At 43.3% G+C, this 18943-nt stretch overlaps 1 protein-coding gene across 1 annotated transcript in view; it reads right to left on the minus strand.

Annotated features, from left to right (window-relative positions):
• Dad (Daughters against dpp) overlaps nucleotides 1–18943 on the minus strand; it is a 37720-nt gene that overhangs the window by 6495 nt on the left and 12282 nt on the right. The window lies entirely within an intron of this gene.

An 18943-nucleotide genomic window follows, 5' to 3' on the forward strand; every position in this document is an offset into this window, starting at 1 on the left:
GTTCCTTTAAAAACTCGTATTCGTAAGTGATGAGATACAAATGCGAGTATGTATGTAGATGTAGATATGTACCATTGTACCTGTACCTTCGTAATAACGATACAACGCTCCTCTTTGGATTTGAAAATTTCTCACATACGAGTACGTACGAGTACATAAGTATTGGAAAGAGCGTGACAACATTTTTATTTTCTCGCATGCCAGACGTTCTGAAGCCTCCAGCGCAAAAAATCAAATTCTCCCAACAAACGGATACCACTAAACCCTCAATTTTTGGGCCTCCCCCTTCGCTAATGTGACCCTTAGGAGGGTCCAACTGTAAATCTAACTTCGTATTCGTGTTCAGCGAGTACGATCCGTATGATAACGATGCCCACAGAGTGTCAATCTTCTTCTTCTTTCGCCCCAGAATGGGGAGGGGATCGAGGTTTCGATAAGTTTGTTGGTTTTTATATGTAAGTATGTAGTTCTTGGAGACTCGCTTGCAAAATTGCAGAATTATATCACCGGCAGCGTCGCTTTTTTTGGTGGTGACGTGACACAAGCAACACATTTTCGAAGATGACCCACCAGCAGGAAGAAAAATTTGAAAAAAATACCGATTATAGCACTCGTGCGGATACATTTTTGAAAAAAAAAAATCAATTAGGTTTGGCGATACGGAGGTTTCAAATTTTCTTCTGTCAATATCTCCCCCCCCCCTCCCTCCGCAAAAATACGTTAATTCTTTTCGAAAAAATGCACATCGTTAAACTGACGTCTCTCGCATATAGGCTACTCGTATGTATACTTATTTTGAGTGAATTCAAAATTTTGTATTCAATAAACTCGCCGAAGTACCTATGTCTCTCCCTCCTCCCCCAAAAAAACGTTTTTTTGGGCATTTTGGGCAAGTGAGTGTGGTGGGGTGGGTGAAATTTTTTGGCTCCAAACATTTTTTTCAAAGGTAAACTTACTCGACGATATTAATTTTCATCAAAATTTCAAAAAATCCGAGGTCAGGAGCATATAATCGCGTATGTTACTCGGGAATACCCTTTCACTGGTTACAGTGGTTACATATCCGGTTTAGAAAATGCTCCACGTCTTGCTGGGATTTTGAAAAATTGTAATGAAATCGAGCGAATTGTTTCAAAATGAGTGACCGAAAATTTGTTCAGATACAATACACTCGTGTCTCGTCTGTCTCGTATACGAGTACGAACGAGCTAAATCCGTTTACAACATTTTCTTTATTACGCGTACGAGTATTTCGTTCTACGAGTAGTTGCCAAAATTTGCCAAAAAAATCGAGAAGCGGACTAATTAGGCCTAATACCTACTTTTGAGAGATACGAGTAGTTATGTAGCAAATTAGATACGATTACTCTTATACTCTTGTACAGTAAGAAAGAAATGCCGAATGCGTCAGCACAGATACGAGTATTGGCCATTCAGTTAAGCCTAGTGGTAGGTACTAGGTACTCGTATTGCGCTTTTGGCGAATACGAGTATTTGTATGCATGTGCTACCGCGATGGCGCTTGGTACTTTACGCGTATTCAGATGGCACCGGCTTCTGCATCATCATCGGCGCAATACGTATGTAGGTAGGTAGGTAGGTAGGTAGGTACGAGTAATATGATGAAGGAATACGAAAATGCGAATATTGCGGCAGCGTTAGAGGAAACTATACCGACCATCACACCATCACACCGGAGACAGGACAGGTCACAGGAGGAGAGAGTGCAAAGCGAAACAATCACGTAAGCAACACAACGGCGAGGCGGCGGCGGCGGCGGCGGCGGCGCTGGCGGACTGGCAGTGGCCATGATACTCTCGTACTCGTACTCGTACTCGCATTCGTACAAGTAAGCAGAATACACATACACGTACACGAACTCGCACCGACCGACGGCGCCTAACAAACACGCGGCTACGGCGACGTCCGTGCAATTGACTTGAGAGGTCGTACGTTGCGTTGCGTCGCGTCTTGTCGCACAACAAGCCAAGCCAAGCCAAGCCAATCCGATCAGATCCGCTTCGATCCGCATTGTTTTACTCGTAATCGATCAATCAATCGGTCAACCGATAATTGATACGCGTAATTACCTAATCGGTATCGGTCTATCTCGCTCGCTCGCTCCCTCCCTTCCTCCGTCGCGTCGGCACGTCATCTCTGATCTCACCTCATTACCGTGCAGCACTGCAGCTCTAGCCTGGCTGCGGCTGTACTGCCATCACGCCACCATGCCACCAATTCCATCAATCCTACGAATTTGCCAAATTACCGCAGCCAGCGCCAGTGCCACTGCGGATGCCGTCGAGCATCGACCGAATGACGGAAAGGTCGGAAAATTTCACGTCGCGTCGCGTTTCATTTCAAGTTCAACACTTGAGCCGGCGGCGTCTAGGTCTATCTACCTTTCATGAATCACAATCATTAAACCATACCATTACCATTACAGTCGAAGCAAAGAAGGTATGCGAAGCGCACTGCGCAGCAGTCTGCACGAGTATGTGATGTACTCGTCGTTATTCTACACGTCATTGTCAAACTACTCGTATTAGCTGTATTGCCTATCCTGTACCTTGCACAGTGCACACTCGTAGTATGCGCGGAATCACTGTAAATGAGAAAGCAACTCGTGTGCGCGTTGGTAGGAGTAGGACGATGGACGCTGGACGCTGAGGACCATTTTGACGATGGCGCTATGGCGCTTTGACGCTACGTCTACGTTTCAATTGATTCACGTAACGCCAAATCGGATTACTTGTCAAACCGGAATTCCATACTCGTCAGCCGGCGGCTCGGCGCGGCGTTACCCTACCTCCGCGCCCAATGCAAACGTTATCAAAGTGGAAGCCGCCCATGACGCCACCGCGTAACCTCGTAGTCCACTGCAGCTGCCGCTGCCGCTGCATGCGTCCGTCCGCGACGACGACTGACGTCGTTAGGTCATGTTCTTCATTTCGCGATTTGCCAATTGCCAATTGCCAATTGCCGTAACTGCAGCATTGTACTCGTACTCGTACATGTACGAGATTTTGCTTCAGTTGCACCGCGACTCGCTCGTTCTCACCACACACCACACACCACACCACCGAAGATACTCACCATAGCCCATAGTGCTTTCACACATTTTGCAAAATTGGTAATCAAAATATACGGAATGAGACATCGGACATCCATCAACGGCCCCTTCCACCTTGACAACTGACAACTTGCACGTCCCATTACGTCGCATGCTCGCATTCAACCCACACAGCAGCCAATAGCTGTATTCGTATTCGTATTCGTATTCGTTAATTGAGGCTGCAACCCCTGGTGCAGCGCTAGTGTCGATATTAGTGATAACAGTTGAAATAGGGGTCTGATGTATTGGATTATATAGCAAAATTTTGAATTATTGCATTATTTTATAACTGAAAGAAGTAAAGACTTATTTAAATGTAAGCATCTTTAGTAGAATTTCACGCCCTTTCATAAAATGTCAACAGAAAAATTCTACGTGCAATATTTTCAGAGATATTGAATTTCAAAGAATGTTGAAATTCTATTTCTTCGTCATCTTTTCTATATTTTAGTAATAATATTTTAAAATAGTTGATACCCAACCTGTGAAAATGAGTTTTATATTTCAGTGTGAAACAGGAGTACATAATTTTGAATAGATATTTGATATTCGTTGTTTTGTAAGAGAGATAACAGCTCTAAAAGCATTCACTATCACTTTCACTAACATCAATTTCTTTCATCATTAAAGATTTTGTAAAGTTTAAACTGAAATTTAACTAACAATCAAATTAAAAATCATGAAAATACACGAATAATACGAATATAGAAATAAAAAAGCGCTAAATCAATTAAACTGATCATAGTGATTACTCAGTAATCACTGAATCACAAACTTTGAAATTCAATATCTCCGAAATTATTTCACGTGGAATTTTTCTGTTGACATTTTATGAAAGAGCGTGAAATTCTACTAAAGGTACTTACATTTAAAAAAGTCTTTACTTCTTTCAGTTATAAAAAAATGCAATAATTCGGCATTCTCCCATATAACCCAATGCATTAGACCCCTATTTCAGTTGTTATCACTCTTATCAGTATTTTTAGTTCCAAAAGTTGCAACCTCAATCGTTTAATCGAATCGTAGTCGTAGAGTCGGTACTCGTACTCGTACTCGTACTCGTACTCGTACGAAGGCCGCACGCTAAACGCTTCGTCGCGTGTCTCATTAAAAATATAGTCAAAATAAAATGAAGGAAAAAAAATAAAATAAAAAAAACAACGCGGTGGCATCGCGAAGGCGTCTCGACGGCGCCCAACTTTTCAATATTCGGCCACTAACGGCGAGGCCGGACAGAGTGACGCGTCGTACCGCGTAAAATATCGACGACGACGACGACGACGACGAGAAAGAAAAAATAAAAAAGTACGCGAGGGGCGAGAGACTCGCAAGTGAAAGAAGCGTCGAAAAAATGTAGGTAGTACTGGTGCCCAACCGGCACACGCCGACGAGGCGCCTACACCATATCACAATTCACATTCGCCGCCGTCGCCGTCGCCGTTCGACGTCGTCGTATGTCACCGTCGCAGCGCATCGCATCGCATCGCATCGTATCGTATCGTATCGTCGCGACACTTCATATCATCCATCGCATGTACGCTCAAAAGCATAGAGTAGGTATACGAGTATGTAGCATCAGCATAAGCTTAGCGTACGCGAGTCGCGTGGTACGCTACTAAGGCTAAACGTGCAAACGAGACACTAACGCAACTCGTAACGTCGTCGTCGTCGTAAGAGTAAATCGTGATTCCTAAATTCGGAATTTGCAAATTATTTCAACTCTCCGTCTTCGTCTCGGGTTTAAAAATAAATCACATAATAGTAAAGTGGTGGCTCGACACGTTGGCGTCGGCGGCGTCGCGACTAGATCGCAGTCGCACAGCATAGCACACCAACGCGACGCTACAGCTACAGCTACAGCTACAAGTACGTTTACGTAGTACGTATGGTAAAGATAGCGGTGGCGCACCACTTCTGCTCTGCTCCGCTCCGCTCCGGTCCGGCCGGTCTGGTCTCTGCCTCTCCTCATACACACACACACACACACACACACACACACACACACACACACACAGCTACACACCTACTGTACGCTGTACGCGTATATATGTATATTGTGTATGAAATGAAGATAGGAGACCGACAACAGCTGTCTTCATAAAGTCGGTCTCTTTGCTGCCCGCCCGCGCCCTGCCCCTGCTGATCGGTTCGGTAAATCGCGTCGCGTCGCGGTGTTGGCGCCCTAAGCCCTAATCCGTATCATACACATATCATATCACTACGAGTACGACTACGTATGTGTCGCCGGTCGCCGGTGGTATGCGATGCGCACGTAAAACCAACCGAGCGTAAATTATTCGCCAACAGAGTAACCTACATAAGCACTAAGCAGGTACATATCCCTTAAGCGATGACTTATTTTTATGCTGACATCGCTGAGGAAACCTCCGGGTTTGACCCGGAGGTTTCCTCAGTGATGTCAGCACGTAAAATTAATGTACTGACATCACTGAGGAAACCTCCGGGTTATGTTAAGTTAACGAGTTTAATTAAAATACTGACATCACTGAGGAAACCTCCGGGTGCTGACATGGACCCGGAGGTTTCCTCAGTGAAGTCAGCACCCGGAGGTTTCCTCAGTGATGTCAGTTCTCGAGGGGATGTGTACGTACTCGTCTACTCGTAAATGCGACAGCGACAGCGACAGCGACAGCACTAACGACCAAAAGATGACAAAGCAAGCAGAAAACACCTTGCTCTACACCCTACACGGCCTACAGTCTACATACGAGTACTTCCATTGAACCGTGTGCGAGGTTCTTACAAAATTACGTATTTCATCGAGACCGAACCTACGAGTAGCAACTGAAATAATCGCGTCGTGTCGTCTCATAACTCGTAACTTGCTCCAACTTGCGAGAAGAATCTCCGCGAACGAAAACGAAACTCGAGGGTACCAGCTACCAGACCTTTCGAACACAGGCGTGAGGCGTAAGGCGCTACAATTTGCACGAAGCAAAGCTCGATCGACTACAGCATCTCCTAAAACCTGCAGGCCCCGTAACCCAAATTTCTGGCGCTCCGGTTCGTTGAAAAATGTTAATTTTTTGAGCACAAAACGATTCTTTAACGGGTCTAAAATGAGTTTTGGCACTCGTAGCTTACAAGATCGATACTTATACCTACTCGTATGTACTTGATGGGCACCCTCTCGACCGTCTCAGATGGCTCTCGCAAAATTTCGGAAACGCGAGTTCGAAAGCGAATTTTTGACCAATTCGTTTTTTCCACGCCAAAATACCGTCTGGAGAGTCCATATAGCCGCATACACCGTACACCATCGCCCAAACCCAATAGGTATGTACAACTCGAAAGCGATCTCGATTCGACTTTTTCGTGGCGCTACTCGCGGCGCGGCCGGCGGTGTTTTCATTTTCTAGACAACGAGTCAAAACTCAAAAATGAACCTTGTGCCGAAATCCATTTGTTGGCCCATGCCCCTTAGCCCTTACAGAGCGATGAGCGATCAACGAGTAGAGTTGAATTAAAGGACTCGTTCTCGCTGCATCGGTTCACTTTGCCCAACAACATTTACATATCGTGAAAAATTTTGAAAATTGCCCTTACGTGGTGCTCTACGGGAAATTTGTTGACGATAATCATCATTACCTTTTCACTTCCTTTCAAAAAAAAAATCACTATCTTCGTGTGACGTTTCACGTCGTTGCTTAACCCTTTGGAGGTTCTCTAGGTTTTCGGGTTAGAAAATTGAAGTGCCTTAATGAGTGTGATAGGGTACCTCGCCCAATTGGCCAAACCACCAAAAAGTCGAGCTTTTGATGAAAAGTTTTATAGGAAAATGAAAGTTTCCAAAAAACACAAATGTGACATTTCCTAAAAAAAAATTGAATGTATGCAGATTTTTTTTTGAAAAAATGAACCAAAAACATGTGTCAAAAACATTGAACAAAAGCACTCTTTCAAAAAATGAAATAAAAATTGAATTGGAAAAAAATAAAAAAACAAGGTTGAAAAAAAGTCATCTGGCAGTTCACAAATTCAGCGAGAATCAAATCTTGTTGGCAAAAATGCCTTTGTTTAAAGCATGAAGAGAAGAAAAATCTATGTCGCTAAGAGAGGATTTTTTATCAAGTCATAAAATCTTTTAGGAAATCGAGCCGAAATATGGGACAAAATTTAGCGAAATTGCGAGCTTTCTGGCAGGAGGTAACTAATTATAAAAACATTTTCGCCTTTATTCACGAGATGTAGCATAGAATTTTCTTTCATTTTGGGAAAAAATGAGTATTTTATCACTTATTGGAGTATAGGAATATGAAGATGAAGATGAAGAGAAATAGTAAAAATAGTAAATAAAAATCCAAATTCATCTACGAGTTCAGTCTTTCATTTCGTTTACGCTGTGGATTTGTGTTTTTGTTCACTATTTCTCTTCATCTTCATCTTCATATTCCTATACTCCAATAAGTGATAAAATACTCATTTTTTTCCAAAATGAAAGAAAATTCTATGCTACATCTCGTGAATAAAGGCGAAAATGTTTTTATAATTAGTTACCTCCTGCCAGAAAGCTCGCAATTTCGCTAAATTTTGTCCCATATTTCGGCTCGATTTCCTAAAAGATTTTATGACTTGACAAAAAATCCTCTCTTAGCGACATAGATTTTTCTTCTCTTCATGCTTTAAACAAAGGCATTTTTGCCAACAAGGTTTGATTCTCGCTGAATTTGTGAACTGCCAGATGACTTTTTTTCAACCTTGTTTTTTTATTTTTTTCCAATTCAATTTTTATTTCATTTTTTGAAAGAGTGCTTTTGTTCAATGTTTTTGACACATGTTTTTGGTTCATTTTTTCAAAAAAAATTCTGCATGCATTCAATTTTTTTTTAGGAAATGTCACATTTGTGTTTTTTGGAAACTTTCATTTTCCTATAAAACTTTTCATCAAAAGCTCGACTTTTTGGTGGTTTGGCCAATTGGGCGAGGTACCCTATCACACTCATTAAGGCACTTCAATTTTCTAACCCGAAAACCTAGAGAACCTCCAAAGGGTTAAATTATCGCAAATACAGCTGCAGCGTAGCGGCACCATACTTTCGCCATTACGCGAGTAATACGGAGCGCTATCACGGCGCCCAACCAAATTTCTCAAGTTGAATCGCTTAATCGCTCTAACGTAAACGTAAACGTAAAAGCGATCGCGATTGGCGCTGGCGCCAGTCGATAGCAGCTCGTATCAAAACCTCCTCCGGCGAATTTTCAAGTGTTTTACGACGACAGCGACAGCGACAGCGACAGCGTGATATGACAGTGAACCAATACTGAATTGCTGAATTGCTGACTTACAAAATCGAATCTGTAAGTAACCAAAAATACTCGTACGTACTCGTACTACATACGTCTACGTAAACTACTCGTATAAATTTACCGCTCTCCCTTCACGACTTGACGCGACGCGACCGCGACGCTCACTCGCTCAGCAATCTCATTAGGCAGATGATGAGATGACAAAGCGTGATGGCTGATGGCGCCAAGACGCGACATCGCTGTACTCGACACTCGTACATGTTCATTTCCATTGCCTTCGCCTTCGACTTCTTTCTGTTCTGCCTTTTTGGCTACTATACGAGTACCATACGACGCTCCACAGTGACTCGGATTGCAAAAAAAGGCGCGCATGGCGTTTTACAGCAAAACTATGACCATATCAAAAGTTGAAAGTAGTGATTTCGTAGTAATTTTCAACGAGGAATTCGAATCCGATGTCCTTTTTTTCCCGCCAGACCCCTTGGCGGGGAGGCGCGGGGTGGTACCAAAATCGAATGTTGTAAAAATGAAAAAAAAATCGAGTGATATGTCAAAATGTAGGTTTTTTGGATCGAGAAACACGAATCTGAGGTCCTTTTTTCCCTCAGACCCCATGGGGAGGTGCTACCCAAATCAAATTTTGTAAAAATGAAAATAATCGAGTGATATGTCAAAATCTAGGTCTTTTGGGCCGAGGAACACGAATCTGAGGTCCTTTCCTCCCTCAGACCCATCGGGGGCACTTGGTAAATTAACGCAAAATAATTGTAAGTGAATAAGGCGTAAGTTTTTTCATTCAACTCCCTTCAAAATCGCGATTGCGGGAAAATGTGTGTTAAAAGTGTAGAATTTGGCTGTGGTTCCTTACGGTGCGACTAAGCGCGATTCTTCTAGTAATGATACAAAATAACCGACGATATCGGGTCGAATTATTGAAAAACTGACTAATAAAACCTCTCGACCAAAAAAATCTAAATTTTGATAATCAACTCGAATTTTTGTAATTTTTTCAAAATTTGATTTCGGTAACACCTTCCCTAGGGGCTGAATGAAAAAAAGGACTTCAGATTCGTGTTTCTCGACCCAAAAAACCTACATTTTGACCTATCACTCGATTTTTTTCTATTTTTACAACATTTGATTTCGGTAGCACCTCCCCAGGGGCCCTCGAGAGGACTGAAGAAATAAAGTACCTCAGATTCGTGTTTCTCGACCCAAAAAACCCTATATTCAACATATCACTCGATTTTTTTTATTTTTACAAAATTTGATTTTGGTAGCACCTCCCCATGGGGTCTGAGGGAAAAAAAGGACCTCAGATTCGTGTTCCTCGATCCAAAAAACCTACGTTTTGACATATCACTCGATTTTTTTTTCATTTTTACAAAATTTGATTTTGGTACCACTGACCCACCAAGGGGTCTGGCGAAAAAAAGGACATCGGATTCGAATTCCTCGTTGAAAATTACCACGAAATCACTACATTCAACTTTTGATATGGTCATAGTTTTGCTGTAAAATGCCATGCGCGCCTTTTTTTTGCAATCCGAGTCACTGTGCGCTCTCACGTTCGTTCCTCATTCGAGAGAATGGATTTCAAAGTTATTCGGAATTAAAAAGAAACGCCGAAATAAAGCGGATCGCAAAAAAAAAATCGGCAGTTTAACCAAATTATTCGGAGAGACCTCCGTTACGATCAGAAAATTAATCGAAAGAAATTTCAACTGCCAAGGTGCCTCTGGAGGGGGGGGGGGCGAGCTCTCACAAACGAAGGTCTTCGCTGAATATATCTCCCCGTGAAATTTCCCAGAGAAGAAAATTTCTGACCCAAGCTCCCCTCCCCCTCCCCCTCTCCTCGCTAAATTGACAAAAAGATTCACTACCTGTATCGGAATAATCTAAAATACAAGTTGTCTGCTTAATCGTAAAAAAAGAACGATCAATTTTTTCATTTTTAAAGTTTTGGACGACCTATTTCTTTCTTTCTTTTTTTTTTTTTTTCAAATTACGTAGATTTCAGGATTTGAACTTTAAAAGGTGATTCTCGAGTATAGAAGTTTTCGCACCGATCACTGAAAAAATAACGTATTAGACCATACGTATGTAATTCCATTACGCCAGGATTTTTCATATTTTCAGGGTTGACGAGTAAATACTGACACTCGCATCATCGGTGATATTTCATTAATTTTTGCTACCTTTAATGTTATTTTTATGATAATTTTACGATTTTTGTAATTATTTACGTTACGTTATTTTTTTCGCGATTTCATTTTCATTTCGATACTCGGTCTATTTTTCGTAATTTTGCGCAAGTTTTTTTACAACGTTTCATAAATTTTCAACCCGTGTAAACCATTGGCAACGATAATTTTTATACGCGATAATTTGTAAATTTTTGACAAATTATCGTTCAGTTTTGAGAATATTCGATTAATTTTTAGTGACTGCGTTCTGCAATTCTAGGGCGTGAGAGGAGGTGTGACTTTTTGATGATTTGGATGACTGCAACAACCATCCAAAACTAGCATCGGCAGGACAGTGCTGAGTGCATGCATGAAGAAGGAGCAGTTGAAGACAGATCCTCGAGACACTGATGACTGAATAGTGAATACTGAACAGCAGAAATACGTGATGCGTTCAGTGTGTGCCAACTGCCGAAGCAACTTGGATTGAACGTTGTTCGAAGAAGAAATGCTGTAAGTACTGCGCGTACATGGTAGTAAATACGTATACGTCGTATAACCGTAAATAATTGCGTAAATTACACGACTGCAACGGTTGTGGCGTTGGCGATGGCGCTACGCTGACATGCCACACTGTACATACTGTATAACTACTTCAACTACATATACGAGTACGAAGGCTAGATGAAAATCGCAACTTTTGATCGCCTAAATTGACAAAAACGCAGCAAAAATGAAGCCCGCCCTGTACCATACCATACCGTACCGTACCGCAGCGACCATTCGTGAAAACCTGCCGAGTGTATTCGGAAATTCGGATCGGATGCTGGTACGCCGCGAACAATATCTCGAAAGAAAATTAGTATGAAAAAGAAGGCAGGAAGCGAAGGGCGAAGGGGAACGGAAAGGAAGTCGACGAGAATGAAAATTTATCGTTATCAAAGAGGAGGTCGGTCGGGACGGGGACGGGGACGGGGACGGATGGTTTGTCGCGAAATGATGGCATATGCTCATATGCTCGGTACAATAAACTCGCGAACGTCAAGGTACCTACAAATACGAACTTAATGACTGCCAGTGCCAGTGCCACTCATAACTCGTAAGTACTAAGTACATATACTAATAAGAAGTGTGTACCTCTATGTAATGTTGATGTACATAGGCTACGCTACAGTGTACTCGACTGGTGCCGTGTACGCGTAGAATAGAAAGAAAATTAGAATAGAACGAAAACGGAAAACGGAAAACTAAAACTAAAAAGTAGACGACGTTCTCGGGTAGGACGCGACGACGCGACGCGACGCGACGTGATGGCGTGGCAGGGCACTCGGCCGCCAAGGCGAAATCGCCTTCCCCTCAACGGTAAGCGTGAGCGTGAGCGCGAGCAATAATTAACCTTTTCCTTATTACTAATGTCATTGAAACTAATCTGGCGCCCGACGTCTGTGACGTCAATAAACGCGCCAACTGTATTATCTCGGCGTTTTCGCGAGTCTTATCAGGTCAGCCCAGTGTAAGCGTAATAATACTCGTACATTCACTAAGAGTAAGTCACTACTATGCATTGCATTCGCATTTAGTCATTAGTTCATTATCATTACATTTTTCCACACATAACAGACGTACCCGTATCCGTACCGTACACACACATACATACACATACACCATACACGGACGCGTATTGCTGTATTGTCCTATTGCCGATTGCGTACCGCGTGGCTTGGTGAGCGGAGCGGAGCGGGGCGCGGGCATGGGCATCCGTATGCAATTTTGTGCACGTGGCGTCACATGCACCATAATGCACCACTCAACACGCGAGGCATAGCGCTCAGCGCAGCATACTTGAGCGCCAATTGCCGCTTCGATCGTGATCTCCTATTTAGCCCCTCCCCCCCCCCCCCGCCGGCCTCGCCATGCCACCCTAAAACGATCTACCGAGAGTATAGCGAGAGCAATAAGTAAACGAAATAGGACAACGCTACGCAAAACACAAATACCTACAACTCGCAACACGCACGGAGAAGGAAACGAAACCATAAGCTGAAGCAGTTGACGAGCAAGGAGCAATAAGCATCGGTGGTGGCGCTGGCGCTGGCGCTGGCGCTGGCGCTTCCAGTTCCAATACCTACCTTTCAGCTTTCAACATTCAACATAGACGTACGAGTACATACGCTCTGCGTGACACGCCGGACACGCGAGAGAGACGAGAATGGCCGAGTGGATTGGATGCTGAGTGAGCAGTGAGCGCATAGTGTGCGAACTGCCAACTTCCGTAACTTTTTAGAAGCCCCGCGTATTGCGAATTTCACAAAACACGCGTCAAAAAACAGAAACAAGAAGATTACGACCTTTTACCTTCCACCCTCAAAAGGTCACTAGCTCACTAGTCACTACTCAGCCTTTTCTATCCTTCCGATAGAACCTTTTACTAAGATTACTTCGGTACAAGTATTTTTACCAGAAAGCACCATCATCGTCAACGATCATTTTTCACCCTCCTCCCGACACGTCACATCACGTCACGTCATTCACGACGGAAATGTCGTAACTGAAAATTTATAAAACCGAAGAAATCTAATCTGGAAAAACGTGCAAAAACAACACATCGCCATCGCCATCGCCATCGCCATCGCCAGCTAAAATTTCACGACTCGGAGTGAATTTTTCGATTTTCAAGGTATCATAAGAAATGTGCAACTTAAATTTAGGACATCTCCGGCGATTTCGCGATTGAAAATTTGTAAAATTCACGACGAAAAATTTGAAATATGTACATAATACAGTTTACGCTCCATTTGTGACATTCCGAGTTGACTAGATATACCCAGTTTAAAGCCATTTTAAAGCCTCCAACAAACTTTTGAAAATTCAAAAAGATCTATAATTATGACATCTACTCGTATAATACTAAACATCGAAAATGTACTCGGTCATCGCCTGAAATTTTGACTGCGGGTGATGCGTTTTTACGCGTTTTTTTGCTTTGAAAATTCATTTTCAGGATTTGATTACTACGCGATAATTTTTCATCGTTTACGTCGGAATGAGATTTAACAAATTTTCAAAATTCTCGCGCTTTTGGCCTCCGCGCGAATTTCCAATTCATCCGAAACGTACATTTTTTTCAAATTCGTCAACGCTCGAGTATTATCGCTCGTCGATACTTTACAAAATGAAATTTCTCGAAATGGAAAACTACCGAGAAATCTGGCTTTGTGGCGATGTGAAAAATGAAAATGCTTCCTCGATAGATTGTCCAAGTAGTGGCCAAAAGAAAGGGAATGAAACTCTCGATTTACAGTAATAGAATTTTATACCTATAAGTATCAAATTTCTACAATCTTATTTCAGTACAACTTTTCGTAATAAAAATCAAAATTTCTGAAATTTACCCGCTGAATATGTAATTTAAAACGTCGCAGCTGAAGGATTAAAAGAATATTCGGCAGACGCCACATTCCCGCCTCCTACCATGGTTTTTTCCAATAACACTGCGGGGAATGAGATTGAGAAAATAGAAAAAGAACGAAAAGGACGAATTTACGTCGAGTAGGAGGAAAAAAACTCGATTCATTCATCGCATTCGCATTCGCATTCGCATTCGCATCGGCCAATTTCCGAAGAATTGACCCCGTCTAGTCTGGTCTAGTCTAGTCCAGAGTCCAGTTTACGAACGTATTCAATGTCGCATCGCATCGCATCGTGGGTGTCAATCTGACGCCGCACCGCGCTGTGCCTCGAGCATCGACATTCGACAATATCGGCATTTATTGCGAATTGCGATATTGAAAATTTGCGACCAGCCCGTTGAAACTCGAAGGTATCGTTCACACAACAGTCATTCATTAATGAAGATTGAAAAAAAAAACTACCTACCTCTCACTGTTACACGGCAAAGGTACGAGTAAAGCGAAGAAAAGAAAAAAAGAAAAAAGAAAGGAGAACTGTGGACGTCGAAAGGGTAAGAGAAACGGAGAAAAACAATGAGAAATTTTGTTTTCGTCGATGGCGCCCTACTAATACGGCATTACAGCCATTGGCCATACAAAAATACACACGAACCAGTACCAGTACGGCAGTACCCAGACACACAATAATACTCGTACGAGACGAGTACAACCACCGCCACCGCACCATCTCCATCCCTATGCTATGGTATGGTATGGCAATCATGGCATGCCACGAACACAACACAGCACAACCAACACAAATAATGGGTATGGGTATTGGTATTGGGTACCTTCGGTAGTGAGCAACCCGAGCAACCGGCAACGCAACGGTGAGTAAGAGCCAGAGCCTCGCCGCCGCCGCCAGTTGCCAGTTACAACAAACAACACACGCTGATGATATAGCATAGCAGCGACTGCGAGAGCGCGAGAGAGCGGAGAGCAGCACGGCGTGGCGGTGGATACGATCGAGAGACGGGCAAAGGGGCCAAGAAATGACGTCGTCGTCGCCGCCTCACCGCGACCGCACACAACGTTCTTCATACGTCTCGCTCTCAGAGTCGGAATCGGAATCGGAGTCAGAGTCTGGATAGTGGATACTCATCATTCGTATGTATTTTTCCGCCATTCGGTAATTCGGTACATCGCAATTCGTATCACTTTTAGCACTAGCACCGGTCTACGGCCGTACGGCCACCGGGCCACCGGGCCACCGATCGACGTAGCGTTCCCAATATTCTCATTCGCGAATGCCGTTTGCCCATTTGACGTTCGTCGTTCGTGTAATACGTTTTACGTAGTATTACCGAGTGTGTGTGTGTGTACTTATTATGTGGCGCCACAGCGCCAAAAGCGCGCTAACCGCGTGGTGGAGGCAGCGGAGGCAACGAAGGCGCACCGACATCCGCAGTCTTGGCGTCAGCGTCGCCGCCACGTTTCACGCCTTTTTTCCGTACTGTACGAGTCGACGACGACGACGACGCCGACTACTACTACTAACGACGCCGTCACGTCACGTCGAGTCGCGTCGCCCGCGTCACAGCCATTTATACCTGTTCATTAAGCGGGCGAAATATTGAAATTAATCATCATCATCGTGTACGGTGTATTCCTAATTCTCTATTCGTAATCGTACCGGTGCGGTGTACGAGTCCGATCGACCAGTTGCCTGGTTCTGGTGCTGGTGCTGGCTGTGGCTCTGGCGGTAGTGGCGGTAGTGGCGGTACACAGACACACTACACACACTACACAGCTAACTTGAAAGTCAAAATACCCACAGCCAGTAGTGACAACGGCAACGGCAACGGCAACGGCAACGGCAACGGCGGGAGAGGGCGCCCGCGCCATCGCCATGCGCCAGCTGCTGCCGCACCCGGCGCTTGCCTAGCGCCACCGCCAATCCATGGACGCGGTGGGGGGCAGGGCAGAGGGTTGCAGCAGATGGCGATGGACAGCCAACGTAACACGCGATCCGACAATTAACGTGGCTTACATTCCTAAACGCGAATCGCCAAACAACATTATGTCACCTTTTCTTTTAGATTCCGCGAGTCTTCTTTTCATCCGCCGCGCCAGTAAGCTTATAAAGTTATATTCTCTCGCGATTATTAATATTCCAGTATGTATTTGTACTTCTTGCCCCCATACCATACCACGCCAACGGTTGCACTGAAACCGAACAACCGAACAACGCTACTAAAAACTAAACTTCCTCTCAACGTAGGTACTACATATGTATTATATGTACGGGTATACGTTAAACACCTGTCTACGCTTGTTACAAGTCTTTTTCAGTAGATAAGTCGAAGCTGCTACTCTCGAGTCTCCTATAAACTGCATTTCACTCGAATCACTCGATAGAAGCGTGAAATTTGGGATAACGCGCAAGGGCCCCACGCACCTACTTACTCGTATGATTGATTGAATTGAACAAAATCGAGCGTATTCGAATTCGACATTCGTCGATTCTTTCGTACCTACCTACTTATTCAGATGGATGAAGCGATGACGGATGGAATAGCTCGACTAATACTGCTAATTCAGCAAAACGAGTCCGAGACAATACTGAAGCAAATGTACGAGTCATCAGTCGCGACATTTCTCATGTCGATACTGCTGGCAAAAATTCGATGTAAGCTATTCGTTTTGCATAGTACATGCCTTATACCTGCTCAGTGCTCATGCGGATACACGATACAGTCGATACACGCGGCGAAAACAAATTTTACGAGATGACACTGCATTATCACACTCACGAATCCCGATAAACAGTAACAAGTCGGGGCGAAAGACGGAAACAAATCTACAACTTTAATCGAAAGCTTTCGAATTCTTCGGCAGAATTCTCGATCAGGATAAGTATACAATTTTTCGAGGAAATGATTTTCTCCGACTTTATAAATTTTCCAACCCCGTATGTTCGGAGATCTTACATCGACAATGCTCGCAATAGAGGATGATGAAGGCGGGGGAGTGTAAAATCTTTTTCACCCGAACTGTATTCGTTTTACCTAAGTAGTTCGTAAATAAAAAATTCATTTTGGGGCAGGCAAAATAAATGACTTTTCGTCTATTTAAAGAGCTAAATAAAAATCAACTCGACAACAAAATGTTTAAAAATCGAGGAAAAACTGATTTCCAGATATCTCGTCCTCCTCCTCCTCCTTCTGTTTGTTCCAAAATCTTCAAACAGCAAACATAATATTGAAGTAGACGTACCTAATAGTACCTACACCTAGCACCCACTCGAGAGTACGAAATAAGTAGTAGGTATTTGTACTTGTGTAGTAAGTGCATAATATGTACTTCGTAACGTACGCTACGAGTATATGCATAAAAATATGTACTGCAAAGATACGTAATATACTCGTACTCGTACTCGTACGTATACGTAACGTATCAAGCGCGCGTACCGCTATCCATTTCGTTTTCAACACGATGACGCAGGCGGGAGCGGGGAGGAGGCGATCCTTCGCTTACGCAGTCAACTGCCCAGTGCCCACAGCCCACAGCCCACATTCGAATTCAAGTCGAAGCATCGAACATCCGGTAATCGACCGCAGTCGTACGGATTACATTACATTTTACATTTTACATTTTACATTTACGAGTACTTATGGTACTTTAGTAGTCGAGTAATACAACTTTCGTACGTCTATCTATTCACTGTCCACTGTCCGGTGTCCGGTGTCTACTGTCTACCTAAGCTACGAGTACAGCACAACGTAGATGAGTACCGACAAAAAATAATGCTTTGTGATACGCGCAATAGCGCATGTAATCCATTATTTGATTCTTACATTATACCCTAGATCGTACATCATGTTCAAAATCAAAAGCGATACAAATACATAAAATACCTAGGTAACAACGTAACGTAACGCCTTCGATTTGGACCCGGTAAAAAAAAAAAATTTCAACTTTTAGTGAATTTCAAAAATTCGATCAAAAACGGAGATTTTATTACTATGGCGCCGTTTTAGTAAAAATTATGAAAAGAAGCTTCGAAATTACTACAAATACCTATGTAAGTGTATTATGAATTTATGACTCCACCCGAACGAACCAAATTCCGCCATTCCTCGTCCTTCTAATTTACGGAGCTGAAATCTTAGTTGTGGTTTATTCTCGACCTGTTTAACGAGTGTTTTCGCGGTTGGGATGATTTCCACTTTCCGGGCAGACACCACGAGCAGTCATTTTCGATTATTACCTATTGGCTATTGGTGTTTTTCACCCGATAGATTGGGAAAAAATCTGGAGAGTTTGCCTGCGGAAATCGCCCTATTTCCGTACCATTAGAAAAAATGTAAAAAGGAAAACCTGAAAATCGACGCGACGCTGGAGGCTCCAAAATGGTGAAAAATGAATGAAATTCGGATTTCAGGGGGTTCTGCGTTAGTGTTGACCCAAGTTCCGAATAGAGAAAAACATTTTTTCAGAACGTGAGGAGGCGACGCGACGCGCCGCCGACGTTGATTAATTTTTATTATGAAAGAGATGAGCGAGGTAGTCGTGAACCGAGATAAAAGCGAAATTGCCCCGAGCTAAACAGTTCTCCATTTTTTGTTTGTTTTTTTTTTTCGAATGCAACATTCATTCATCGATTTTATATAGGTATTCGAATTACACATTGTACGCCATTAACGCATCGAACAATGAATTCGCGTCGCCCGACGCACTGTAAAAGATGAATGATGAAAATTTGCCCTTCGCGTCGCAGGGAAATATGCCCAGATCCTCGGGCACGACGACGCGACAAGTAGATAGATCAATGGATGCGACCATCAGCAGCATTTCGAAGATATACCGGGCGTCGGGCGAAAAACGAAAAACAAAAAAACCTAGTATCCGAGTCGACAAGCATACCAAAACAGCCAAAACAGACGGAACACCGCAGAATCGCACAACAAATAGACTGATTATGA

Source organism: Planococcus citri, chromosome 1 (genome assembly GCF_950023065.1).
Source record: "Planococcus citri chromosome 1, ihPlaCitr1.1, whole genome shotgun sequence".
NCBI classification, from domain to species: Eukaryota; Metazoa; Arthropoda; class Insecta; order Hemiptera; family Pseudococcidae; genus Planococcus; species Planococcus citri.